This window comes from Camelus ferus, chromosome 10 (genome assembly GCF_009834535.1).
Source record: "Camelus ferus isolate YT-003-E chromosome 10, BCGSAC_Cfer_1.0, whole genome shotgun sequence".
NCBI classification, from domain to species: Eukaryota; Metazoa; Chordata; class Mammalia; order Artiodactyla; family Camelidae; genus Camelus; species Camelus ferus.
The window spans coordinates 33,378,060-33,405,334 of NC_045705.1; the positions used below are offsets into that span (position 1 = coordinate 33,378,060).

The 27,275-nt window shown below is 40.3% G+C and overlaps 1 protein-coding gene across 6 annotated transcripts in view; it reads left to right on the forward strand.

Moving 5' to 3' along the window:
* Nucleotides 1-6,520: 6,520 nt before the first annotated feature.
* The window catches only part of CTNND1 (catenin delta 1), a 44,039-nt gene continuing 23,284 nt past the window's right edge, over nt 6,521-27,275 (forward strand). For 4 of the 6 annotated variants that reach the window (XM_032488716.1, XM_014553614.2, XM_032488719.1 and 1 more), the window contains exons 1-2: nt 6,522-6,758; nt 27,020-27,135. The gene's annotated coding sequence lies outside the window, so the exon portion shown is untranslated. Of the gene's footprint in view, nt 6,759-27,019; nt 27,136-27,275 lie in introns of all 6 variants that reach the window. The other 2 variants (XM_014553605.2, XM_032488720.1) reach the window with 2 other exon arrangements.

Genomic DNA, 27,275 nt, shown 5'->3' on the forward strand with positions numbered 1-27,275 from the left:
CTCCTACAGTGCTGACTACTCATACTCTTCCTGAGCACCACATTTCAGAGTTTGAAGGGTATACTCCCCAATTTAACACATTTTAACCAAACAATATTGAGTATAAAATGATCTCTAGGAAGTCGTACACACCTTTTCTCTGAGCTCACTCTATCACACTAACCAGCAGAGGGTGCACAGTAAAGAAAAGAAGCTGCTGAACTTGGTAGGAAGGTCTCTCACAGAAATAATATTGCCACCCTTGGTTCAGATTTCTTGACCAAAGTGAGCCTGATTCTGCCTGAAAACTGGCAAAGAATTTGACCTTTAGGTCTGTCAATCTGGTTAATTACCTGGCTAACAATGAAGCGAGGTTAATTAAGGTGGGTATTCTGACTTCGGGCTTACTATGTTTCCAGCTTTCTGCACTGAGATGCCCACACTCCCTGCACAGCTGGTGTTCCTTTCCTGGCATGCAGTTTTCTGTCAGGTGGCACCGAGGATCCAAATAGTGCACATCAAATTATCAGGAAAGAACAGAATGGAAAGGTAAATTCAGAAACTGTAAACTCAATTCCATCCCAGCCAGAGAGATGGGATGGAGGACGGCAGCTGTTGCAAGGGCCCAAACTGAGGCGCGGGGGTAGGGGGGAGAAGCTTCCCAATCCACCAGCAATGTGCCTTGCCCCCAGACCCAACCTGGAATAGCTCTGCGGGAGGGGATGCTCCTGCTCGCCTTTCTGTGCTTGGGTCCTCTGTCCAGCCTGCCTTGCTTCCTCCCAAAGTCCAGCCTTGGGCAGGGAGGCTGAACAAAGCAGCACGACATCCTGAGGGTTCCTCTCCCCGTCCAGAACCAAGGTAATGGGGTTTGGCAGGGACAGCAGGACTTCAAGGAAGGTCCTGCAAAGCTGGGCGCCCGGCATGCTCCGGCAGACGGGGGCCCAACTCCTTAGAAGAGAGACCTCTGGGCGCAAGGGTTTCTGGGAATGGAGTGTGGGGATCCCCAAAGCCCGATTTCAAGGCTCACCCTCACCGTCACCTCCGGCCGCACGGGCTTTGTAGCCACTCTCTGGTGCCCTCGTCCCGCCGCGGGCCCCGGCCCCCTCATGCACTGGGAGGTGGTGACAGCGAGGGCCTGAGGCCACGCGACCCGCGCCACACACCTCGCGCCGCCGTCCTCGCGCACGGTGCGTCGCGGGGGCCCGACGTCCCTCCTCCCCCCTCCAGCCCTCGGGCTTACGTCAGCCAGAATACATCATCCCCATTGGCCGAGGCTCCTCGGAGAGCCAATCACAGGAGGAGGAGCGTTTGAGCGGGAGGCTAAGTCTCGAGGGACTTGAGGGCGGAGGGAAGGCCGTCGAGATGCCTGAGGAAGGCGGGAAGGGCCCACTTGGGAGGAATTCTTCTGGAAGCCGTCTTCACCTTCGGCACCTGATGAAAACACACCCCAGAGAGGCTCAGGACTACCAGTAGCGAAGGCTCCTCGGTGGCGGAAGGACACCTCTGGCTTCCCTTTGACGAGGCCGCGGATGGCTGGCCACTGCCAAGAGCGCAACAGGTTGAGTGGAGGAGTAGGCCTCTGGATGTCTCTATTGCACCTTGTCCGCCATGTTTCTAGTCTAGATGTCTGCTAACGCCAGGAATGTTCTGGAACAAGGTCCTTGGGCTAGTTTCTAATTCAAGTTTTTCTCAGATTCCACTCCAGCCCCAAATCTCCGAGACCTGGTGACCAAGGAGGTCACCAGAACTTTACGTCTGGAGCGGTCTCCGGTGTTGGTTCCTTTAGCACAATTCCTGACGGGAAATAGCTGTTTTCAGTGATGATATCAAAACTTAAATGATCTCAAGTTTAAACATTTAGAGAGAATGCCAAGTCCCCGTTAAAAAATGCGGACAGCAGTTATTTTCCTTGTGCACATTGGGACCCAGGTCCCAGCTTCAGGTGGATGTCCCGTGATGTCCAGCTCTGGACCGCGCCGGCCGAATCCACCGCCACCGGGGACAGAATGTGGTGAATTAACACGGAGCAGCCCCCGCTGAGGCCAGCTGGAGGCGGAAAGGACGATGCCTAAGAGAAGGGAAACCTGCAAATGGACAAAACGCAGAGGGGTGAGTAGTAGAGAGCGTGCAATTCTACCTTTATTGAGCTCTTACACCTTTTCAGAAAGGATTTGATGTGATTGAAATATGCGGGTGGGGTGGGGTGGATTTTCAAGTCAGGTAATAGTTTCCCTGGTTTGAGGCCTCTGCTCTTAAGATGGAAGAGGAACAAGGAACAGAGGACATTTTTTGGTTGCCGTTCTCATATTTTGAAGAGGAAGCAATTCGTGAAAGGACATAAATCTTAGCAGGAGGACCGATTTTAGATGTTGTCAGCAGTACACACACACACACACACACACACACACACACACACACACACACGAAAGCCAGCACGCAAGGAAAAAAAAGGCAGAACATTACTTGTTCGTGTCATCCATGACTGGAATCAAGACTTGATTAGGCAGATCCAGTAACACTTTAGGTGATTCTGTGGAGTTGTGAAGAAATATATCCCATCTTGAATATATTGTTATCAAGATTAGATTAATTTTCAAGAAGTAGTGAGGATTCATTTTTTAAAAAAATCCATTTTAGTTAAATCTTGTGTTTAGTTAAATCCCTTTTCTAAAGGGGAATGATAAAGGGCCATCCTACCCAGGGCTTCAAAAATGACAGACTTTGGATGGTAATGTGTAGCCACCACAAGGTAGAAAGGAATAAAAATACTTTGTTTTTCTTTGTATGGATAGCCAGGAGTTTGGTGGTTTTTTTTTTTTTTTTTTTTTTTTTTTTTGATTTTAAGAATTTATTCTTGGCACTCATAGTTTTAGTTTCTCTTAGAAGTAGAGTCATTGCAGCACAGTGCGCTGCCCTGTATAGTCATTTTAACGTTTCTTTTTAAAATACAATTTTATTTCACAACTCTTTCTTAATCTTTCACCATTTTATGATACTTTGTTTTTCTGTGTGTAAGTGGTGATGGTTGTGGGTGGAGAAGTTAAACTTTAAGAGTTGTAAAATCGAGCACTTAATGCAATATTCCATGCGTTAAAAACAAACAAGCCAGAAACAACAAAAAGAGAAGAAAAGGAAAGAAAAAAAAAAACCCAAATAGAAAATAACTCTATCTCTGAACACATCCTCAATTCATTGACTTCTCTCCATTTTTACTGCTACCACCATAGTCAACTCTGTATCACGGCAACTTGACCTTCAAACTAATTTCCTTGCTTTCAGTGTTGCCCCCACTTTAATCCCTTTGTCACATAAGCAGCCAGATCTCTTCAAAATGTGGGTTGGATTATGTCATCGTGCTGTTCAAAATCCCCACAGGCTTTCTTCTACCTAAGAATAAAGTTAAAAACTCCTTTCTATAATTTATAGAACCCTTCATATTCTGATTCTTGCCTATCCCTTCCTCCTCATTTCCAACATGCTCTGCTGGGTCCAGTATGTTTCAGCCCCTACACTTCAGTGCTTTGACATTGGTAGTTACCATTACTCGTATATTCTCATGGTTGGCTGCTTCTTACCATTCAGATTTCAGTTTAAATGTCACCTCTCCAGAGTTTGTTTCTGACATCCAATTTAGAACAAGCTACAAGTCATCTCATCAGTCTGTTTTAACCTCTGCATAGTCCTCCACCTCACATCATATTTGTTAATCTTCTTCCCCCAGCCCCTGCCCCACCCCAACTAGAATGTAAACTTCTTTTTTTTTTTTAACATTTTTTATTGATTTATAATCATTTTACAATGTTGTGTCAAATTCCAGTGTTCAGCACAATTTTTCAGTTATTCATGGACATATACACACTCATTGTCACATTTTTTTCTCTGTGAGTTATCATAACATTTTGTGTATATTTCCCTGGAATGTAAACTTCTTGAGAGCAGGAAACTTGTCTATCTCATTATCCTTGATATCTAGACGAGTACATGGCTCACAGTAAGTGCTCAAAATAACCCAAGAGTAACTAGTCTTTTTATTTTCTATTCACTAAGTATAAACAGCTTTTCCCTTAGTGAATATTAATCCTTGTGATGCTCTATTTGGAGGTAGCTATTTCAGATAAATTTAAAATTTATCAACTTTTCCACCACTGAGTTAACTTTTTGATTTGTGTATAATTTTATTCTAAATGTTACCTACAGATGCATTAATGTTAAATAACTTGTCCAGGATTACATAACTAGTAAGTCAACAGACTTCATTCATTCATTCATCTGTGGCTAAATATGAGATACAAGGGTGAGCTCTGGGGATACACCATGAACTGGAAAGACATTTAATGCCTTCATAGAGCTTATCTTTTGGTGGGGAGACAGGGAAACACACACGAAAAACGAAGGCAAAATCAGGATTTTCTGGAGTATGGCTCTGATCTAGGGACCAGTGAATCAACAAACATTTCTTGTGCTGATTGTTTTCCTTTGAAAATCATCTTTGGCTTTTAAATGTACTGTGTAGGACTAGGAGTAAATGGAAAGTAGAGTTAGAAGATGTGATAAGGTAGTAGGAAAATATTCTTAGATAATGAGCGTTGAAGGCTGTTTGTTTCTCTGTTAAATGTACTCATTTCCCATTCTAGTTTGTTTAAAGCCCATCAGACAAGTGCTGTGATGTCTGTTTGGTCTTCCAGGACTTCTGAGAGAAGTCCTTTTCAGCCACATTAGACCAAATATGAGGAGGGTCGATGAGACTGCAGACCAAATAGGAGAGGGTGGATGTTGATCAGATAACCTGATTAGAAGGGTACTTTCTTGCTGAAGACGAGTGGAATTCCAGTTTAGATAGATAAGGAAAGGTCAGGTTATGGTGACTAAGTGTTACTTTAATGTATTTCATGAATAAATAGGGTACCTTGAACACAATCGAAGGAACTTGGCCTTTATCCTGACTGCAGTGTAAGGTAATGGAAAGGGCATGGGCTTTGGAGTCAGACTGATGACGGGTTCACTTCTTAGCCAGATGAGCTCAGGCAAGTTTCTTAACCTTGAGGAGCCTTGATTTTCTCACCTGTAAAATGGTGGTAATACTATCTCCATGGTGATGTTTTAGAAGTTAGAAATAATGAGTGAAAGTCCCTCACGTCATAAATGCTTCATCGTTGATTGCTGTTATTGGGCAATGGTAAGCCACTGAAAGTTTTTGGTCAGGGTAGGTATTGATAATAATATTCATTCTTACTGAGTTTATTACTATATGTCATGCATTGTTTAAAGAACTTCATGTGTATTTTAATTCTTACAACAGTCCTGTGAGAGAGAGAGTTATTATCTCCATTTTATAGTTAAGAAACCGAGTCAGAGAGATTATGTAACTTCCAAGGCCACACAGTGTATAATACATTCACTTGAGTAAGTACAGAGGAGGAAGGTTTGAGCCAGTCTGACTGCAGAACCTATGCTCTTAACCACTATTTTAGATTATAAAAACTTTATGAAGATTCATTTGGCAGCAGTCTGCAGGATAGACTTTAGATTTTTCAGTAAAAAATAAAAAGGAAATTTTCAGGTCATCATTATCATTTTCATATAATCATTGAATGACCATAAAATACTAGTCTCTGTCAAGCATGTGTAAAAAAAAAATCCAGTCTCTGTCCTTCATGGCCAAACAGTCTAAGCACATACTGAAGATAAGTCAGAAAAAGAATACCTGTTATAATTCTTTATTTAGGTCAAGCGTGAAAGGAGAATGTACGGACTACATTGTCTTAACCTTGAAGTTCACAAAGAAGTTGAATTTTCTAGGTGAGACTTTCTTTTCCTTATATGTACTGTTTATCTCCTCTAAAACTATTGCTTGTTTATTGGATATCATTTATTCTCCCCCTCAAACCCACATTATTTTGATTTGGGGACAAATGGGAAGACAGTGATTTTCCTCATCAGCCAAGTGGATACAGCTTCCTTCTAGGTGGAAGTATAGATGCCAAAAACTGCATTAATTTTTTCTAGTTAGCTCTAATGCATTTAAACCAAAATAATGAAATTGAGAGTTTACCTCAGATATACCCTACCATTCTATCAACACGTTGTAGTTCTGTTTCTAGCATTTCTCTCTCCTTCCCTTCCTGTCTTTGGGAAAATGCTTTGGGGTGGAAAGCAACAAACCAAATAGCAGCAGGCAAATAAAACCAGCTCTTTTCTGTTTCCCCACCCTGAAAGGAAGGAGGGTGCAAGAACCCTATCGTCAAAGAGAACCAAGGCACTTAGGCGTGCCATTCTAAAAAGCCCCTGTCCCTTCAGCGTCCCCCTTCCCCCCGAGCTCTGCAGTAATTCCTCAGAGATTGTATATTCTCCACTTTAAATATATATATAAAACATCCCCTTCTCTCTTTTACTCCTCCTCTCACTGTCTCTCTTTTTTTTAATTTCCTATAATGAAGCTTCCTATTGGATAAAATCAGCTCCCTGATTTATGCCTGGCTCCTATTGGAAGTTCTCAGGGGCTGACATCACTTAGGAAAGCGAGGGGGTAGGGCTGCCAGATCAGTTTGTCACCACCCAGGCTCCCTAGCCTTTGGCTGGGTGCAACTTCCATTTTAGGTGTTGGATCTGAGAGAAAAAAAAAGAGAGAGGGAGAGAGAGAAAGAAGAGCAGGAAAGATCCTGAAAGGAGGAAGAGGTGGCGAAAAATCATCTACCTTGCTGGATTTGTCTTTCTCAGCACATTGACGAAGCCTTGGGTTTCTTTCTTAAAGGACTGGTTTTCAGAAGTCCACATTTAAGGTGTGTGCCTTTTAAAAAAATATGTGTACAGACGGGTGAAGGAGGATAAGCCAAGTCGAATTATTATCTTACGGTAACCAGAGGGAATTTAAAAAAGAGAGAGTCTGTTATGCTGATGGGTGACTTTTAAGCATTTATTAATTTTTGTTTCTACTTATTTGGGGGAATTTTGGCATTTTATTACATTTTTAAAAAGGTAAAGTATTCAAGATCCAGAAACAAACTTCTAGGTCTCTCTAATACAGAGAGATGAGTAGATTTCAGAGGGGTGAGAGCAATTCCGTAAGTTTATGCTTTGGTGTGTTCTTTGATTTTATATATATTTTTTCTGGAGTAGACTAACAAACTTTTGTTTTCAGAGCCCAAACCAAAAGTTGATTTTTTTTTTGGCATGTTGCGTGTGGGTTGGGAAAGGAATTTGTCCGGGTCGGAAGCTGGTTATACAGATGGTTCTTCATCTGTTTCAAAAGTTTTCCTCCCGCTTTTATCATTAAATCTGTGGAAGTGGAAAGTTGCAGGGGAGCTTTGCAGCTTATATGGTGGTATTTTTACCCCCAGAGAGTTTGAACGGCCTAGATCCGCTTCAGCCCTGCTGTTCCTGGGTGGATCCCTCTTTTACTTTTCCAGGTGCGGTGGGTGGGAGCCTCATTCTGCTAGACGTAGCTGCCCTGCTTTGCCTTATAAAAGAAAACAAATGGATCCATGTTAACTGAATTGCCATTTCCTTGCTTCTAAAACTACCTTTGATGGCAAAGATTTGTGGAGGTGTTGTATGTTCAGTCTGCATATACGGTAACATTTGGTTTATGTGCTTAAAGGGATAAGGAAATTCTAATCATGCTTTTTAGTTCACCTGAGTAAAGTGGCAACACACTTGAAGATATTTTCAGCTCTGCTCTCTCTGAAAGGGCCTTAGATTAAAATAAGGTTAGGCTAAGAGTATAACACCCATATAAACTTTAGTGTTTTGAGTGCATCCGAGAAAGCACAGAGGAATTCTTAAAACCATACTGAAAGTTGTTTTTTGGAGGTGAGTTTTTTGTTTGGTTAATTTGCCGTGAAATCAGAAATCTGTAAGAGCTGAAGGCCCATGACTGTGCTTTCATATCTTATATTTAATCTTAAGATTTGTTTTTTTGTTTGTTTTGCAAATACATTCTTGCAAAAATACTGATTCTAGATAATTATATAGCCAACTCATCAGTAGCTGAAAACTGGGTGTTCTCTTCCTTCTCCCTTTGAAAATGCGAATCATTCTGAAAATTATAACTAGAATAGATACTACTATAATTGTAAAAAGATGCGCTTTAATATGTAAGCTGCTCATTAGATTTAAACTGGTATGTAACTATAATAATCCTCTGATTTTTGTGCCCACCCCCCAACCCCTCAATTCCTTTTAGACTAGAACACTTCCTTAAATTTCCTTTCCAGAACAAGAGTATTTCTTGAATGTTGATTTCATTCTTGTGAGGTTGTGGCTTCAGAGGAAATAGAACTTTGTTCTACATTTTAATGTAATTTATACAAGGGCTATAGTAAGATTTTAATGTCTGGATCTCCTAATTAGAGCAAATGCAGTTGAAAAGAAAGAAAAAGGACAATGTGTACAGTCTGTTGAGCTGTAGTTCTTATTTCATTTCCAATTTTTTTTTTTTTCAAATGCCCTCTCTGTCTTGACTTCAGTCGGTGGGTGGGGGTTTGTTGGTGAATCTTTGGGAGGGTTGGTCTTGTTGCTGCCAGAGTGTCGGTTTCCCCACTCAACCTTTAGGGGGAGGGATGAGGGAATCTGAAGAAGGAGTACAAAGGCAGTTTGAAAATAGGTTCTGGATGACTGAGTGGTGGTGATTTGGGTCTAGCTTTAAGTACTGGGCTTTGTGTAGCTGCCGTGAGCATCCTCATTAACTAGCATCCAGGACTATTTTCACGAACTGAGGCATTGTTTTGACTGGTGTGTACTGTTAGAGCCTTTTGGTTGATAAGATGGAAGATTTGTCTTTTATCTTACCTGGACTAGTTCTTCCAGGAAATATAAGGGGTGTGAATAAGTACATTTTTAGTTTTTGTTTTGCTCCTCATTTTGGTTTGGGAGTAAAAGATGTCAAGTAAGTGTGAGTTGTGCGGATTTTTCTTTCCTTGTTGGACTCCTATATACTGTTGGGTTTCTTTGTTATATGACTAAGGTATGGTCTGTGTTCCAGGTGGGGGTCTCTTGGGTGATTATAGAGTTCTAGTGCCTTTCATAGGACTCCAGTTATAGAGAATCAAAGGGACTAGAATATGTTCTTTCAGCTAGGATGAAAACTGGGACGATTGGAAATCTTAAAAGAAAGAAAGAAAGAAAAAAAGGCTCTGAGTAATTGAAATTCAGCCTTAGGTTTATGAGGTAGTTGCTCTCTAGGGATGGGTGAGACAGGATGGATGCAAATAAATTAAGCATAGATCACTATTCAGTTACAATAACAAAATGGTTAGCTCTGTATAATTTATTGCTTTCAATTTTGGTACCTGGTGGTCCCCTGTTACTGACTGCCAGCCCTGCCTCTTCCAACCCCCTCCTTGTTTTTTTTACTGAGTGCTAAGCATTTTGCATAAACTATGTTTTTAAATTGAAGTATAATTGATTTACATGCATAAACTATTAATTTTCCACAAAAACTTTTTTGTTTTTGTTTATTTTTTGTTTTTTTAAGGAATTTGAGCCTCAGAGAAGCTGAGGTTTGCTGAAAATTTCACTGCTTCTAAGTGGTCAAGGGCAGGATTAAACCCTGATCTGACTAACTAGAAAGTTCATGGACTTAACCATTAAAACATTGCCATTCTCCAGACAGAACAGAAACAAGAGCCAGAACTACAATGAGCTCTTGCTTGAGCAGGAGTGTCTCCTCTTGCTGAGGGTCAGTGCTCAGATTTCTAACCCTCTCCATGTTAGGGTAATGTATGTAAAAAAAAAAAAAAAAAAAAATCCATTTTCCATAAAGCCTATGGGAGCTAGATATTCTAGAATGGATATTATCTCAACCTTTAGAGTAGGGATCTTTCCATATGCACACCATTGCTGTCATAATTTCATAAACTTACTGGAAATACCTCAAACTTCATTTGATTATCAGTGAAAGTTTTTCTTTTTAACAGAATTTTCAGGCATGTGGTTTGGAATAATATTGCCAGCTTGCAGGGAGAGGTTTGTAATAGGTAGTTCAAATAATGTTTATAACATTGTATTAAAAATTGTCTATTTATTTTTATTTTTGTCTTTCCGTCTAGACTGAGTTGTTTGAGGGTAGGTACTGTTTTATCTCTATCCTCTTTGCACCTATCTTAGTGTCTGGTATTCCCTGAAGTGCTCAGTAAGCCTTGGTTAAATAAGGTACTTGATGGGAATCAGTGAGGAACTTTTGTGGGGAAGGCTGAAAGGAAGTTGAGATAGGAAGCAATACAACATAGGTTAATAAAATTGTGGTGTAATTTTGAAACTTTAGTCTGTAGTTTAACCTTTTATGTATCTCCTACCTTCCATTTTTAAGTAAAGTTTCTGGAAGTAATTGAAGAATTAAATTTAAAATTTTTATTTAATCCTACTTCCTTTCTGGGCAAGCAGTACAAAAAATAGTGTGACAAGTAAGGGTCCTAGTCAGTTCATTTCATAATATAGGCTGCTGTTGACTTAAGACAGCGAAACCTTAAATGTAGCCATTTTCTAGAGGAGAGGAACTGGTTACCCAGAACATATTAGGACCGCAGCAGGGAAGTATTGCTTTCAGCCATGTTGGAAGTGAATGATTTATATACTTGTTAATAAAAACATAAAACCTTGGGATGATAATTTTGGACATTGGTATTTCAAAGAAAGTATGGTTGGATATCATTGTATTTTTTGTCACTGCTTTCGCCATGAAACTTGAGGAGATTTTGTTCACAGAGTGTGTTGGGAAGTTTGAGTTTAAGAACCCAAATTAATTTTCATAGGAAATTGAAGTAATAGTAACAAGAAATTTGCTTAAATGAATGAGCTATAGGTTATCAGTATGTGATTTCACGGTCTCTTCCTTCAAAACAGGGGTTAAATGCTATGAGAGGCTGAAATAGGAATTGCTTTGCCTAAATGCAGCTGCCTCTGAGGTTTCCAATAGAGTGCATTGATATAGCCTGGCAGGGAGATTGTAAAGTGGGGGAAGAACAACTGTTCTGATTAGAACTAACAAGGGGGAAATAAGGATATGAATTGATATGTATTTAGTTACATTGTATAATGTATTTTTGGATGTAACTTTTTTCCCCCTTAATTCTACTTGGAGTTACATGTCATTGATCCTTAAATATTAAGTGTTGAGAACTGGGCCCACATTTACTATTCTGGTTCAGGGACAGTGTTCCTCATTTTTAAGGCCATTTCCTCTCCAGGGAGTCCTTAAGTCTGACTGAAATGGTGTGGGCAATTTAGAGCAGGGATATAGTGGGGACATTCTGAGGATCCAGAGTATTTTTAAAGTCTTCTTGGATGGCCAACAGGTAGCTTGGTCATGACTTTTGCAAAACATGTCCCATTTTGTGATGATAAAAGCAACTTTAACTTTTTATTTTGAAAACGTTTCAAACTTCCAGGAAAGTTGGAAGAGTAGCACAGTAACTCTTGTATACCCTTCCCTTCTCTTGAGAACAGTTGTTAGAATTTTGCTGCAAATGTTTTATTTACTATTTACTATTTTTGGATCAATATGGTGACCAAACAGAACTTCCAATCTGAGCGTTCCATAAACATGGAAAGGCAAAACAGCTTTGCATGGGTAAGAACATGGATGCTGGAGCCAGACTGCCTGGGCTCAAATTCTTATTCTGTCACTTAACTACTAAGTAACCTTGGGCAAATTGTTTAATTGCTCTCTGCCTTGGTCTCTTTGTCTGTAAAATGAGGACAGTAATACTAACCATTTTATAGGATCGTTGTGATGATGAAGTGACTTAATGCGTACAAACTCATAGGACCATGCCCAGCTCATAGTTACACATTGTGTTTGCTATTAGAATGGATACTTCAAATGAATTCAAACATTGTTTGTTGGACTAAGTGCCCTTTAATGTATCTTAAAACCTGAAACCCTGTGGTAGATATAAATGCTTATATTACAGAATAAATGGGCTTCCTGGATGGATATGCTAATTTTTTTATGGGCAAAAAAGTGTCTTTAACAATAGGCAGGTCTGGGGAGTTGTGCGGACAAGGTTGTTCAAAATAATAAGGGTGCTATGGGAATGGATAACATTTTTTTGGTTGGGGGGAGGTAATTAGGTTGGTTGGTTTGTTTATTTATTTATCTATCTAATGTTACTGTTTTTTTAACAGAGGTACTGGGGATTGAACCCAGAACCTCGTGCATGCTAAGCATGCACTCTACCATTGAGCTACAATCTTCCCCCTCTGGGAATGGATAACTCTTAATAAAGGAAAGTGAGGTGTGAGTAGGGGAAGAGAAGCTTATGTCAAAGCTTGTATGTCTTGCAGTAATTTACAAGACTTGGATACTATAGGGGAAAGAATAGCTATACAAGTTTTTCCTACCTTTTTGTATCTACAAGAGACAGACAAAACTCTAGCATCCAAGGGTAAACTTCCTTTAATTTCTGCAGAGAATGGATTGAAAAAGCTTTGGTTGGGTTTATTATTCTTGACTTTGAACCAGATTCTTTTCCTTGACGTCTCACTTGTCCAACCAGGATTTTGTGGGATAATACTCAGTTTTGAATATAGAGGGAACAATTACATAGAAATGAAGGCAGTCTTTTATTACCTTTTTTCTTGAAGTAAACCTCCCTCTTTTATGTTCAAGAAACATCATTCTCTATTTTCAACCCTTATTTATGAACATTTGCAAAACTGGGACTTGTAGAAATTTTGAGTTCATCAATGCTTCCTGTGAGAAGTGTGCTTCTGAGAAAGAGGTCTGCTCTTGTATGTGGAAAAGCCGAACTCTAGTCTGTGGGAAATATCTGTGTTAGATGTAGCCTTGCCTAGAAACTTTTGGCTTCTTGTAGCCTAAGATTTGCCTTCTTTTTTCCTTCCCTTCATACTAAATAATCCATGAAACTAGCGTTCTGAATAGTATTTAAACTAATTTCTATTGGCACTCCATAGTTTCCTATCATAACTCTGTCACCCAGCTCTCCATTTTTTTTTTTAAACCCAAATTTTCCTCTACTGATTCTCCTACATTTCTTTTTGTTTTCTTTCCTCTTCTTTGGTGTCTCCCTTTGCTTCCCCTATTTTTCTTTCGCCTTAGATTGGTAGTCTTCATGGGCATCGTTTTGCCTCAGTAACACTTAATATGGAAGAAATTTCTAATTCTTAATAGAATAAATTGTACATGTGTTGAAGCTACAAATATTAGGATACTGCTTCTGTTTTATTTCAGTTAGATCTAGATTAGGATTAATTGTTGTAGTTCAAGAAGATTCATCTCTTCTTGTAGTTCAGATAGTTTTTATCCTTCTGGTTTTGAAATCTCTCCATATTTACTAATTAGTTACTCATTTTGGCTCTGTTGACAGTAGAGCAAAAAGAACTTTTCCCAAAGTAAATTGTCACTTTTGTGTGTGCTTCCCATTTCTATATTGCAGTGTGGTAGCCCATTGAGAGAGATCTCTTTGTGGAGTAAAAAGATTTTTGTTTTAGGAAGCTTATATTTTAAGAAGCCAAAATATATATTCTGATGGCTGCTGACCTAAGACATTGTTATAGAAACTAGGTCAACTTTTCAGTACTTTTATAAAGCACTTACAGTTCCCATTTCATTGCAAGTGAAGTAAATCTCATTGAAATAAAGTAGCTGGTGTATATTCAGTACACTTTTAAAATAGAGTAGTCTATTTTAAAGGAGAAATTGATGCCAATCTGATTTCTTTCCACTGTTTCTTTGTTGGAATGGGGGAAGTTTTGTAACTTCTCTGCTGTTCTGCTCTTTGTTGACTGCTTTGTAAACCAGGCAGAATTGGCAATTTGAATGTCTGTCTTGCTAAAGTCAGCCAAACCTCCAGGCAAGGCTATCCGAGAACCTAGCTGATCGGCCTAAGGTCATAATTAGAAAAAAATGTATAGAAAGAAAATGAAACAATGTTGATTTATTTTTCTAAAATTTAACTTTTTGTTTTCATTGAAAAAGTAAAACTTCATTCATTCAAAAGAAATTTGAGAGCCTGTGGTACCCTAGATAGACTTCACAGAGCTTACATTCTAATTGGGAGAGGTAGATGTTAAGTAAGTAAATATATAGTATGTCAGAGTGTGATAATACTGTTGAGAAAAAATAAAGCAGAATTTGTAGGGTGGTAAATAAGAAGCACAAGGGTAGGAGTGAGGTGGTTTAATATAGAGTGGTCAGGGAACACCTCATTTATCAGGTATGTTTGAGAGAGACCTAAAGAAATTCGAGTGAAGTCTTGTTGATAGGAGTACAAAGTGCTAAGGCCCTGAAATGATTGTTACCAGCAAGCCAGAGAGATGGGGGCAGAAGTAGACCTGTTCAGACAGGTCCAGTGAGTTTATTTGGGGGAAGGAGGGACAATATAGGACCTCATCCTGCACTACACAGTACAGGGAAAAGTCTCACTTCAGAGCCCAGAGACAACAGCTGTTAACAATTTTCAATGTGTTTATAAGGAGTTGAGGCAACACCTGGCCCAGCCTCCATCTTTGTCTCATTGCAGAGGTTCCATGTGAGTATAATCACATAATTGACAGAGTAGCAGGATGTTTGTATGTGTTTGGAAAGTGAGATCAAAATTTTCTTCCCTAGAGAAATCTATTTCTCTACCTTCTTATCTACAGAGTCAGATTTCTATGAACAGAAGATGTGACAGCCTAGATCTGGTACAGTTTCCTTTTGAGTACCTTTGTTGGTTTGGTTTATGACCAAATACTATGCCTACCCCACTTACCTACTGCTTTTCTTTTTACTCATTAGACCAAAAAGCTCCTGCTTCCCCACAAGCTGTAATCATTGGGATTTAATGGCTTCAGGAGCCAGTTATAGGTCACCATATCCATATTTATGTCTTGCATGTCAGGGAAGAAAATCACCCCTGATAACTAACTGTATGTCTGTTTTCCCTCTTCATATGTGTATTTAAGCAGTAATGGTTGTTAAAGTATATGCTGAACCACTTGGCCTTGTTGACTTTGGGACTGAGGAAGAAGCACCAACTATTTAGTGATTGATGTTTTATGTTAACCCCATATTTGAAAGTAAAAGGATATTTGATTACCAGAGTAGGTAGTTGTGTCTTGAGTTACCCATTCTTACTATCCCTCTCAAGATTTCTAGTTTAGCTAGTCTGAATTTCAGTGAGAGTTTCTCTGTCTCTGTCTCTCTTGGTTTGGAGTTTAGCCCTAGAACTTGACCTGGTTACCCTCTGCTCTTCCCTTTAATTATACCTATCTAGTTGTCATCCTATCTAGAAGTCAGTCATCCTGTTACTTAATATCATCCTTGGGAGATGACCTCAATCAGGAAACATTTTTTCCCCCTTCCATCCCTTTCTCCTTTGGTCAGGTAACTATCATCTTGCATAGGAGATATTCTAGGCAATCAGATTCCCCCAGATTTTGAAATTTTTTAAATAACTGCTTGATATGTATTATTTCAACATTTATGGATGCTTGTAGTTGTTCTGAGTTTGTCTTTCAGTGCCATTCTTTTTTCCTAAGTCTTTAGTGACATACTTCCTTGTGGAAATGTTTCTCTTTATGCTTCTTCCTCTTTTTTTTTTTTTTTTTTTTTTGGTGGAGGTACTGGGAATTAAACCCAGGACCTCGTGCATGCTAAGCATGCACTCTGCCACTGAGCTGTACCCATTCCTCTATGCTTCTTCTGAAAACATCTTGCTACTCACTTGCTCTCACTTAACGCAGAAGTTAAAGTGACTTGCGTGGATAAATGTCAGAGGTAACACTTGAATCCAGAGTTTCTGTTTATTTCTGTTGTCAACTGGGCTAAAGTTATCTAGGGTCTTGAATGCTAGAGTTAGGGCTTTGGACTTCTTTTGGGGTGAAATGTGGAACCAATCTTTGAAAATGTGGCACAGCTCTTTGTTCCTTGTAGAAAACTTAAACTAAGTTATTTGAAAAATAATCGGATTGTCCAGTCTGCAGTGTAAATAGGGATATCCTCCAGTGTAGCAACTCAGGATTCCAAAGAAGTGAGACCATTCTTCCTTTTAGATTCTGAGTCTAGAAAATAGGATTTAGATTTATGTCATTCCAGCCATCTTTATATTTAAATCCATGTTTTCAGAGAGCCTCTAATCCAGACTGAATAATGATCTGAGTTGTCTGGTGAAAACAGTAAAGCAGGTCCAAATAATGTATTATAATGAGTGCCCTTTGGGGAGAGGAATGTGGTAGTCAGAGGGTTGTCAGGGATAGGCCAGTACAGTGGTTCCCACCAGCTGACTAACAGAATCACTTTGAGGGCTTTTCAGAAACATAAATTCTGAGGCATTCCCTGCAGAGCTTGAGGTATGGCGGATGGAGAGGTAGATTTGGGAGGTTGTATTAAAAAAAAAAACAACACACAAAACAAACTTCCAGGTGATTTGATCACAGGTTTGAGGACCACAAAACCTAGACATTTAAGCTACATACCTATGTCATTTCTCAGATGGGTGATTATTTAAATAGTATGAGAAGTAGAGAAGAATAGTTCATGGTGGTAGACATGGTAAGTTTGAAATTTTCTACCTCTGTATCCTGTATTGTTTTGGAATTACACATGTCATTGCCTGATTAGGGGATTATGCCAGCACTTAGTTGGAATGTAGGACTTGCTTCTTAGGGGAAGGGAAACTTTTAGACCCTATCTCCATTTCCCCTCTCCATTTTGAAATTGTGGAACAAATTCAAGAGAGGATGTTAGCATTGAAACTCAGCTGGACAATTTGTTTAAAACTCAACAGGAAGGGCCAATGTTACTTCCCGTCTGAAAAGGAAGTGCTGGCTTCCTTCCCTTACTCCTTGGCTAAGGCTGGTCAACTTAGAATATGGGTGGGGGAGGGCTGATCATGTTAATACTTTAACTGGCTACCCAGGCCTTGGGAAATTGGATTACTGTCAATGTTCAAAGTGCATAATTTTTGCTCCCTTCTCAGCTGTATGGGCTCGTGTCTCCTTGACCTTAAGTGATAGCCCTGTACTAGGTTTGTTGCAGTCCAGGAAGCCTTCCAATCTCTTAGACATTATTTGACATTTAACTCTATACTGAAAATAGATTGAGGAGTTGTAGAGAAGAAACTGAAATCCATTTGACACTGAGGAGTAGGTTGTGGAAAGGAGAATATAATCAGGCAGAAAGGAGTAGATGACAAAAGTTTCTTATTTTTAAATTGAGCCAAGAAAGCATTCCTTCTGAGAGGGGCCAGTTGGCATTCTTCCTGCTATTTTAGTACTGGCTTCTCCTTCCTACTGGCCAGTCAATTGTATTAAGTGTTTGATGTGAGTTTGAACTGTGGTCTCTGGGGGTGGGGGAAGGGAGAGTGGTGGAAACAGCTGGTGCCTTCATCAAGCTATCTCAATTATGCTTCTTTTCAGGGTGTTTAGCGGTGGGGGGGTGGTAGAGGAATTGGATGTGTGTTAGCAGAGTCCCAGCAACTCTCAGTAGTGGGATTGGATTCTTGGGCACTCTTAATGCTATGTGGGATGTTGGCTAGTTGGAATGTAGCAAAACCTTTCCCAATCACATTCTTTTCTCAGCCTCCCCTCCCTTCAATCTTCAGCTTTGGGCCTGATTTGGAAAGAAAGGGATATGTGGGAAGTTAGATAGTAAAACAGATTCATACTTTTACAATCGTTGAATGTTCAGCTTAAGTCTTGGGCTCTTCCATTGATTTTCTCCTTATCCATTTTTTATTCCTTTGGTTGAGTTTTCTAAATATGTCTGCAAACAGCCAGAGATACAATTAGAACCAGGACGTCTGGTGAAATCATACTGAATTGCGATCAGTTGGCTCTACTGGTCTCCTTTCCTCCCTCACACCATGGGCTGACTGTATTTCGGAATCAGCACGCATACGAAATAGACACAGATGATTGATTCGTTCTTGCAAGCAGCACGCATTCAACGATCTGCTCAATTTGAGACAGAGAGCCTGTCAAGCTTCCATTTGGAGCAGCAGCATTGATATGGGTGTGTCTAGTTCTCTGTCTGGGGTGTGTCTTTTATAACCCTCTTTTTTTTTTTTTTTTTTTAAAGAAGTATCTCAGAAAACTGTCCTATTAGACTCTTCTATTTTTTACCTGCTTTTGGTATAACCGTGTCACACAGTAGTACTTAGTTGACTGATTTATTTGGTCTAGGCTATGGATGACGGAGAATTGGATAAGAATACTAACAACTGTAACTAATTTTTAAAGTTATTCTTGAGTGAAAAAAGGAGTCAGTGCTAGGTAAACTTTTGTGTGTGTGTATGCTTCAGTGATAGAGTTTACAGTGGCTAGGCCCTGCTGTTAAATTCTGTTCTAAAACATAGTGTTGCTAAATATTCTTTTTCTTCTATCCTGCCCTAGAACGGCTGACTATTGTGTATATACCTGCCCCAACTCCTTTCACCTGGTCATATCATATCCAGATACTGACTAATTCCTTCTAAGTGTGCTGTTTTAGACTTAGCTCTTTTTGCCCCATCATGTATGGTCTAAATCAGGCTTCTGCCCAGAGTACTTCTAGCAGATCCAAGAAGGGGAAAGAAGTCGAGGAGAAAAGATAAGAAATGATAGCATATTAGTAGTTAGTTGTCTGAAATGTCCCTCTGGTTGGAGAACTCTGTGTTGGGCCTCGTGCTTTGCTTTATGCAAAGGGAATTGAGCTCTGGGGGCAAAGGGTGTTACTTTTTTGGATTTCAAGAATTTCTGGCTAATGGAGCTTGACTTCTATTTGCATCTTTGCTTCTGGGGTTTAGGGCTAACATCCACTGAGCTTGTACAAGATAATAGAAGAATGTATCATTTATCCCATTCTTGGTATCAGCTGAAGACACTTATTAGGAAGGGGGGGCTTTCTTTTCTGATGAAGTTCCGAATCTATAGCCCCTGACCCACTCCATGGAGAATAGTGAGCAGGAAAAGCTGAGTTTGCTGTCTTGCCCTTTTTGCTGCAAGGGTTACTGTTCAGTTCCTAGTGGGGCTCCTTTCATTCCCTAGGGAAGTCGAGAACTTTGCTCCCAGCACCTGCTAGTGCCTATCCTGCCTCTTTGTAGGGTGGAGTCTGCTGCCTTTGTTCTCTGCCGGGCCTCTTAGGAATCAACTTTTTGCTTGTGGGGAAAGTAGTTCGAAAGACTTAGAAAACAGTAGAAGTTGGTGATAGAGGACGTGAGGGAGGATGTGCCCTAAAGTAGTTCTCCTGGTGCGAATATTCCATTGACTGAATTCAGGTTGGGGATCAGATTGCTATGATGAAGCTTTCTATGGGATGTATCACATGTAGCTGAGTATAATAGCAGTAGCTTTAAAATCCCCAGTGTAAAGTGAAGAAACTAGTCAAATAGGAGTCTTTAAAATCCTCTCTTCCACTCTGAACCCTTAGATCCTTACGCAGTATCTTTCTGCTGATTCTTAAAGGCCTGAGCTTTGTCCCATGTAGTGTTGGCTTGGGGCAGGGAGGAGGGTTGTTTTCCCCGAACATGATAAGGAACTGAGCAGGGCAGAGTGGGAGCTCTGGCTGGTGATTGGTAGACAGGATGCCCTGGAATGCGGTTGGCTTGCAGCCCAGAATCCAGCACTTTGTATTTGTTTGTTTCTGGGAGACTGTGGTCTGGTGCTACTGTGACAGGAAGTGAGAAAGCTGGGAGTGGGGGAACGGAGAGGGGCAATGTCTTTGTGGTTCTCCTGTGAAATCTCTTTGTCTCTGGGGAGCAGCCCTGCTTTAGGGCTCTACTGAGAAGAGAGCAACCTTTGTGTGTCTAATGGGTCTCAGAGCATCTAGCTACTCGGAGGGATTAGGGAGTGTGAATTCTGGTCTTTTGCGTCTTAGCACTTGAGTTATATAAATGGCCTCGATCTTCTAGCATTGGGGATCTCACTGACTTTTATGTGTGCTACTATTATTTATAGATCTCTAGGATTTAATTAAGAAAGGAATGTTGAAAGGAGATAGATGATTATTTATGTAATATTTATTCACTGTATATATTGCAGATACCCTGCTGGGTCTGAAAGGGACAGAGAAACAGGCAATGCTGAGGCCCTACATTTTAGATCTCATCCTTCCAATTGACACTTAACTACGAACAGAGCTGGAGAAACCTACCCATTTTTAATTTCAGTATTGAGAGGTACTGGTAATTCTGTTTGCACTTAACTAGGAATTGGTAGTTTCCTAGGATTTTTTCCCTCTCTGTCTAGACTGAAATAGTACCTGTAGCACTTTGTTTTCCTCTTCCTCTGTTTTCCCTCTTGTTTTGTGTTTTCCTTGCCCTCCATTCCAGCTGTGAAACAGGCATCTCTTCTCACTTTGTGGATTGGGTGGCTGAGTCCTCAACTTTTTGCCAAGCTGGCTAGTCCCTGAGCACACACACAGACCGGCCATTGATTGCCCAGGAGGACAGCTGCCCTAGAGGCAGATTGCTAACATACCGCTAGAACAATCCCTCCCCTCTATTCTGGTGCTGGCCTGCACTGTCTTCCCTGCTTCAAGTTCCTTCTCTTTCCCACCCCACCTCTGATCTCTGCTTTTGGTTTAGTGAGATGTCACATTGAAAATGAAAGTAGGGATATTTGTGATTAGATTTTCTTTCTTGAGGTGTTATTAGAGACTGTAGCAAGTAGCCAGATTTCTAGAGCGGGCCTTTCAGTGGAAAAGTAGGTGATTTTGTACAAAGTAGTACCACTTTTTTCCTTGCACCTTCCGTCCTGAGTTCTTGTTCTTTTTAAAATGGGAAATCTAAGGTAGATTGCAAGTTATTTTTCCCTTTCCCCAAAACTGAGTGAGTGAGGTCTTGTCTTTAAAATGAAGGTGAGACCCAACAGTCTGCATGTTTCCACCTCATCCTTTCTCACCTCCTTTCCCTCCTCGCCTCAAAGTTTACTTTTGGTCATCTTCTCTGTTGGAGTTAGATTGACTTTTAACCACAAGAAGCATAGAAAGTTCATACTTACTTAACTGTGTCAAGGAGAAGGAACAGGGACTTGGAGTAGAACAGATGTGCTTCCATCACTTACTAGTTATATGATGACCTTGGGCAGGATACTGAATACTTCTGAACAGTTTACTCAATAAAAGGGGCCAACCTTACCTCAGAAGTTATTGGGAAGATTATGTGTGATAATTTATAGGAGGAGATAAGTAATTAATAACTCACAACTTTTCTTCCCCTGTAAAGTCAGATTTTCTTCTTTCTTTTAGATAGGGAGAAACGTTTCCTTCAGCTATCTGCTCTGTAGCTGAAATAGGACCTTCATGCTTCTTTTGATTTCTTTATACTCATACCTTTGCTCTCTCTGTTGCTTGTCTTGAAAGGGAGGTGTACTCTAAACCTAATGTCTTGCTGCTCTTGTCAGGGCTCTGAGGAAGCCGGACTGTAAATATGACTCAATTACGTACTTTCAGCTTTTCCAAGTCATCTTCAAATGATGGGCAAAGAGATGGTGGGAATGCCAGAGGCAGGTTAGGGGGTTTGTTGAGAAGCTGCCACTTTAAACAAGGAATGTGAGCTCAAACAGTGGGTGACCTCTAGTAAACCTTAAGGTTAAGCTTTTTTTCCATGAATTTTGTTTTTTTTCCAAGCTTGGGTTAAGGAAGGGTGTAAAGTGTGTCTTTTATGACAAAAGAGTTAAACAGTACCTTTCCATTTTGATTAGAGTTTTTCTCATTTCCCTTTATATACCTGACCTCCCTCTCTTTTTCCCTCCTTTTGTAGGAAGGAGAAAGGCATCTGGCCTCTCCCTTTCCTCCAGTCTGACACCTCCCTCTGTTTTTTGCCCCTCCCTCATATCTTTGTTTCCTTATCGGCCTCACCCTAAAGCTCTCCTATCTCCTTATAAGGCTGGGTGAGGTGCCTTTGGCAGGGTTGCAACAGGGATTCAGGTAAGTAACATGGTGTGTCTCAGACTCTCAGGATTGAGAGAAAATTCCGTGTTAATCTGTCCAGTGGAGGTCCTTGGAGAGGCACGTGGTTAGTGGGGGAGGAGAAGGAGGCGGCCTGGCCTGAGAGATCAGAAGGACTTGTTAGACCAGTCCTGTGTGTGTGTGTGTGTGTGTGTGTGTGTCATACGCGCTCCAGAGAGAAGCAGGTTTTGTTTCTTTCCATACCCTTTCAGTCCTGGGCCCCTCACTACCTGAAAGCCACACCCTTCCTTTGCTTCAAAGCCAGTCCAGCATTTAGCCATTTTAGTATACTATGGATTGAGGGGTTCTCATAATATTTGGGAGGGGAAAAGAAAGCAAGAAAAATGTTCCTTCTAGTTTCTGAATTCAGGGTAAAGATGGTGGAGGTTTTTTTTCTTTCTTTCTTTCTTTTAAAGTCACAGTAAAAACTTTAAATCCTGGGGAATGGGGGTATAGCTCAGTGGTAGGGCTCTTGCTTAGCACGCATGAGGTCCTGAGATCAATCCCCAATACTTCCATTAATCAAATAAATAAATAAATAAAACCCCCCAAAACTTTAACTCCTGACAGGTAACTAGGACATTTAAGGTGTCCTGTTGAGATTGCCAGCTCAACCTCCTTTTAACAAGGAGTATTAAAAAACAAAAAATCTTATATGTATTTGTTTTCCTTTTATTTCTGAAACTCCAGTCAGGTAGAATGTATCACTTTTTCCTAAGAGGAGAGTGATTTGCCAGAGACTCCCTAAATTCATCAGAGAGATTCATGGTGGACACAAATCCAGTCTTTCCTTGTCAAAGTGAAACTCTTCAGTCAGCCTTTTGGGTTCTCTGAAGTGGAGAAGCTGGGTGTAGATTAAAGCAGATCCACAGAGAGGCCCAGAAACTGCTAAACACCTAAGACAAGGCCATTTCCAGAATATCAGTTTTGTAATTCCTGAGAAGTGCTCAGTTGACATGAGATTGTAAAGTGAACAGAGTCCTTGTCCTCTTTCTCTCTTTTTACAAATCATATCCAAAGGTTTGGGGTTAGTATGGGATGAGCCTTTCCAGTGAGGCAGATATACTAGAATTGTTCTGACTGAGCTTTGAATTGGTCTAAGCTTTGGATGGGGGAACATCAAAGTAGTGGGTGGGGTACTTAGACTTTGGACTTAAGTACAAGCACTCTGTGATAAGAAGCCATAGAAAAACTATTGGCAAAATATATTCCCTTTGATTTAAAAATAAAATGGCAATTGTGTGGTTGAACAGGACTGATTGCTTTGAATTTGGGGGTAAATGCCAGTTAAGGCAAATAAATGCCTTTTAGGTGTCTGGAAGAGCTACCTTTCTTGGTTTGAATGTTATGTAATACAGTTCTGTAGTGTTGTAGGTGCTATATTTTATTGATTAGTATTCTTCAGTAGAAGGCTCAGCGTGCTTTTTAAAAAAGCTGTTTGAAATCCCTAGGATGATATAGAAGAGGGGTTTTGCTCATCATTGTTTTTAGAGATAGGGCATAACTTTATGACATTGGATTTGATTTCATATGAATAAATAGAAAGAAAGGAGGAGAGCTGCCTTTGGGGCTGGCTACAGAAGATAAAATTTCTTTCTTAAGAATCCAAAGACCATTTTTTGGGCTTAGAGTTCTCTACCTCAAGACAAATAATTTTTTCTCTTTCTGCAGAGGCTTACATGCCTAATTCTGGTCATCTCTTTGAGTATACTTTATGTGAATTGCATGGAGGTAGGAGAGAGGTTCAGAGTCACCCAGCCTATAGTTTTACATATATTAGCCCATTAAAGCTAAACTTTGAAAAGTAATAAAAAGTAAAGCTTACAGAGGTTATAACTTCTCCAAGATCTCACTGCTATTTTTTTGGCGGAGCCAGGACTTGAACTCCAAGTCTGGAGTTTTGTTTGGTTTTTCCCTTTAAGAAAGTATAGGATTCCTGTAGTTTACAGGACTACTGTGAGTGGGAGAGGGGAGCATGTGGAGACATGTGGTATATTCAACAGCCCTACCAACACCAAAAACTCTAGTCCCTTGTGTTAACAGCTATTTGTAGTAGTATTTGTATTAGTAACAATATTAATAGCTTTCTGTGTGTCAAGACATTCTCTAAGTGCTTTATGTGGATTGTCTCATTTAGTCTCGATAACCACCCTGTGTTTTATTTCCACCATTTTACAGAAAAGAAACCTGAGGTTTCTAGGGATCAAGTGGTATTTTGTCCAAAGTCTTATAGCTAAGAAGCAATGGACCTGCGATGTGAATGCAGTCTTTCCGAAGCCTGTATTCTTAACCTCTAAGAATCATAATTCCAAGTTATATTTCTACAGCCAGTTTACAGTAGGATGAATCATTCTGGGGACTGTGCTATTGGGAAGTGTTTTTTTGGTCCTGTTACCTGGTTGGCATTGTGCAACTGTTTGGTTTTTCTGGGTATTTGATTTCATTTAAGTTCTTTTGGTTTGGAATTCTTGCAAAATAGACTGAGTATTTGCTGTTTTCATTGCTTGAATGTGGGAGCCTTACTGCAGACTCATAGGTCTTGCTTGCTAAGAGTAAAATCAGTTTTTCTCAGAATGTCTGGTCTCAGGGGAATAGCAAGATTCACTTGTTCACTTTGCCTCCCCACCTCCCCTTCAGAATTCCTTAATGATCTTTTTATAGTGAGAGCATGTGTAATCCATTGAAAATATTGCGGCGACCTGTAAAGATGTTGGCCTGGAGTCTTAAGGCTTTCCTGACTCTTAACTACTAAAATCAGTTAATAGTTTGCATATTTTGGTCTATAGCATAATTTTTCAATGATGTGTATGTATGGCATGGAGAAGGCTCTCAAGTCTCTGAGTTGTGAGGTGGTGTACTATCGTTTGCCTAACCGCTTCATTCATATGTGCCTAACTGCCACATATGCTTTCTTTTTCCTCCCATTTATTTCTTCCACTTGTATCATATATATAGACATAATGGATAACCTTTTAACCTAAAGATAAACAGAAACCCTTTCCCATTTTCCTGTGATGTTTGGGAAGAAAGCTCTTAAGAGTTGTAGGAGAGGGGGGCTGGACCATCCATCTTAAAATGTACTTGTTTTTTTGGACTTAACAGCATGCAGTAGAAAGAGAATACAGACTCTGGAAAGGCAAAGATCTAGGTTTAAGTTCAGAATTTGCTATTAACTGAAGACCTTGGGTAATTTCTTCACCTACAGACTGTTTTCTCATTTGCAGTAAAACTTCCTTAGAGTTGTTGTAAAGATTGCCAGGATAATAAATGTAAAACATTCAGTAATTGTTAATTCTTTTCACCTTCTCTTTCTCCTTGGTAATAAACTGCTAAGGCCTCAAATAGTGAATTGAGAGTTCATTATAGCAGATGTGTAATTCTGTGATGACTGCCAGGCATTAGAAAAGCACCCTGTGTCCCTGAAACACTAGTCTAAGTGGGACCTCCTAGTAAATAGTATTGGAGTAGGGAAACCAGCTCATCCACTTCTTAGAACTCAGTTGTGCTCTTGATCCGGTTAATTTCATCTGCTAGTTCACAAAATAGTTTTGGGCTGAGGCATTATCATTAAGTAATATAATTGGAAGATAGAAACTAACTCCTGAAACAACTTAATACCTCACATTTGTATAACATACCTTATCTTACCTGATCCTCACAGCAACTCTGAGTTAGACTGGGCTGGTGGTATTGGCATCTTACAGATGAGAACGTGATGGTGACTTACTGTCACTGGCTAGTGGCAGAGCCAGGACTAGAACTGGCCTTCTGAGTCCTAGTCTATCCTACACAGCTCTGCTTCTGTCCTCTTTGAGGCAGAAAATCTCCCCGCATGCTTTTAGGCCTAGGAATCTGATCTTCTCTTCTTAACTGTTCTGCTTTCTCCAAATTAGAGTCAGGTGGTTAGCTTTTAAAGCCATGAAGATGGGGGAAACTAAGGACTTTCCAGATATTGCTTCCTGACATAGAGTCCTGGGTAGAGTCCCTATTACCCCTCCTAACTCGTTGTATTGTATTAAAGTTGTGGGGGCAAAAAGTGGCTATTTATGGCAGGGTGAGAATTTCTCTGTGCAGCAGGGAGTGTTGTCAGTGTATGCCCCATAGTAGTGGTAGTTTGGGCTTTTATGAGCAAAGAAGATTATAGGGTGGAGACTGCCGGAGTGGTAACTGCAGTTCAGCTTTGTTGAAACGCAGAACTGGAAGAATCTCTTGAGCAGAGTCCTCTTGGTATAGGAGGTTCTTAGGTCATTGTACATAGTGGATAAGGGCAAGTGCTAAAATGAAGCAAAGGAGATGAAAAGGGAGCAACATTAAAAAAAAATAAGGCTACTTACTAAGACCTTTGAGTGGCCTGTGGAATGTAGAGTAGGAATATGAGAAAGCAACAGTGGGCTTTGGACTTAAAGGAAGAACAGGAGTTGAAAAATGATTGTGGGAGCCCAGCTCTGGATAGGAGTAATTTAGAGAAAGGCTACCACAGTCATGGATTTAGGGACTGGATCCACTGGAAGGAGTCTCAGTGATGCAGAATTAATCAAGCAGTTTATTGGTCACCTGTTAATCAGTTCCTCTGGGTACTCTTGAATGCTGTGTACACTCTAAAGCAAACAGGCCCAAGCATTTGTGCTTGGTGGGACTCTGGGGAGCGTGGGAAAGAGAACTGAAGCAAAAGACTCAGCCTAGGCTAGTCCCCACATGTCTTCCCCACTGCGACTATTGCATTGGTTTCTCAATGTCTTTGTGGGCATGCTGGTACTGGGCTTTGAGGTTTCTGCCTTAGGGGTGGGAAGGAGGGGGAAGGGCATTCCAAAAGTGATTCCCCCCCACCCCCCACCCACTTTGCTTGCTGAGAACAAGGGGTAAATGACTTTTTATCCATATTATAACCTGCTCCTGGTTCTCTACAGAAGTATAAGTAGAGGATCTCTGATATGATAGTAGAATCCAGGTTTTAGTGAAAACTACATCCAAGGTCCAGGTATTTGAAAACAGCAAAGTCCAAAGGGCATTTGTCACATTAAGCAATTCTAAGTCATATTTTAAATTGCTCCCTTCCATTCCCAGATTGTTTTTTTTCCCCAATACCTGCCCTTAGTCCTCTTATTTTTTTTAATGTATTAGGTGTATTTTATTTTCCTCTCATTCCTATTTTTCCTCTAAATATTTCTACAGCTCTCTCCTTCCTGCTTCCTCCTTGCTGTGGTGGCTGGGATGCTTCTCCCATGATTTTTTGAATCTAGACTGGGCTGTTCTCTGTGTTAAACCAATCAATTACGACCTCTTAACAGGTGTGTATGTAAATATGTTTATTAAGAATAAAATTTTTTAAGTGCCTTTTTTTTTTTCTGAGGGGTTGATAAGAGGGTGGGGAGTAAGAGGGGATTTATTCTAAAACCTGCTTTTCAATACGGTGTATCTTGAACTGCCC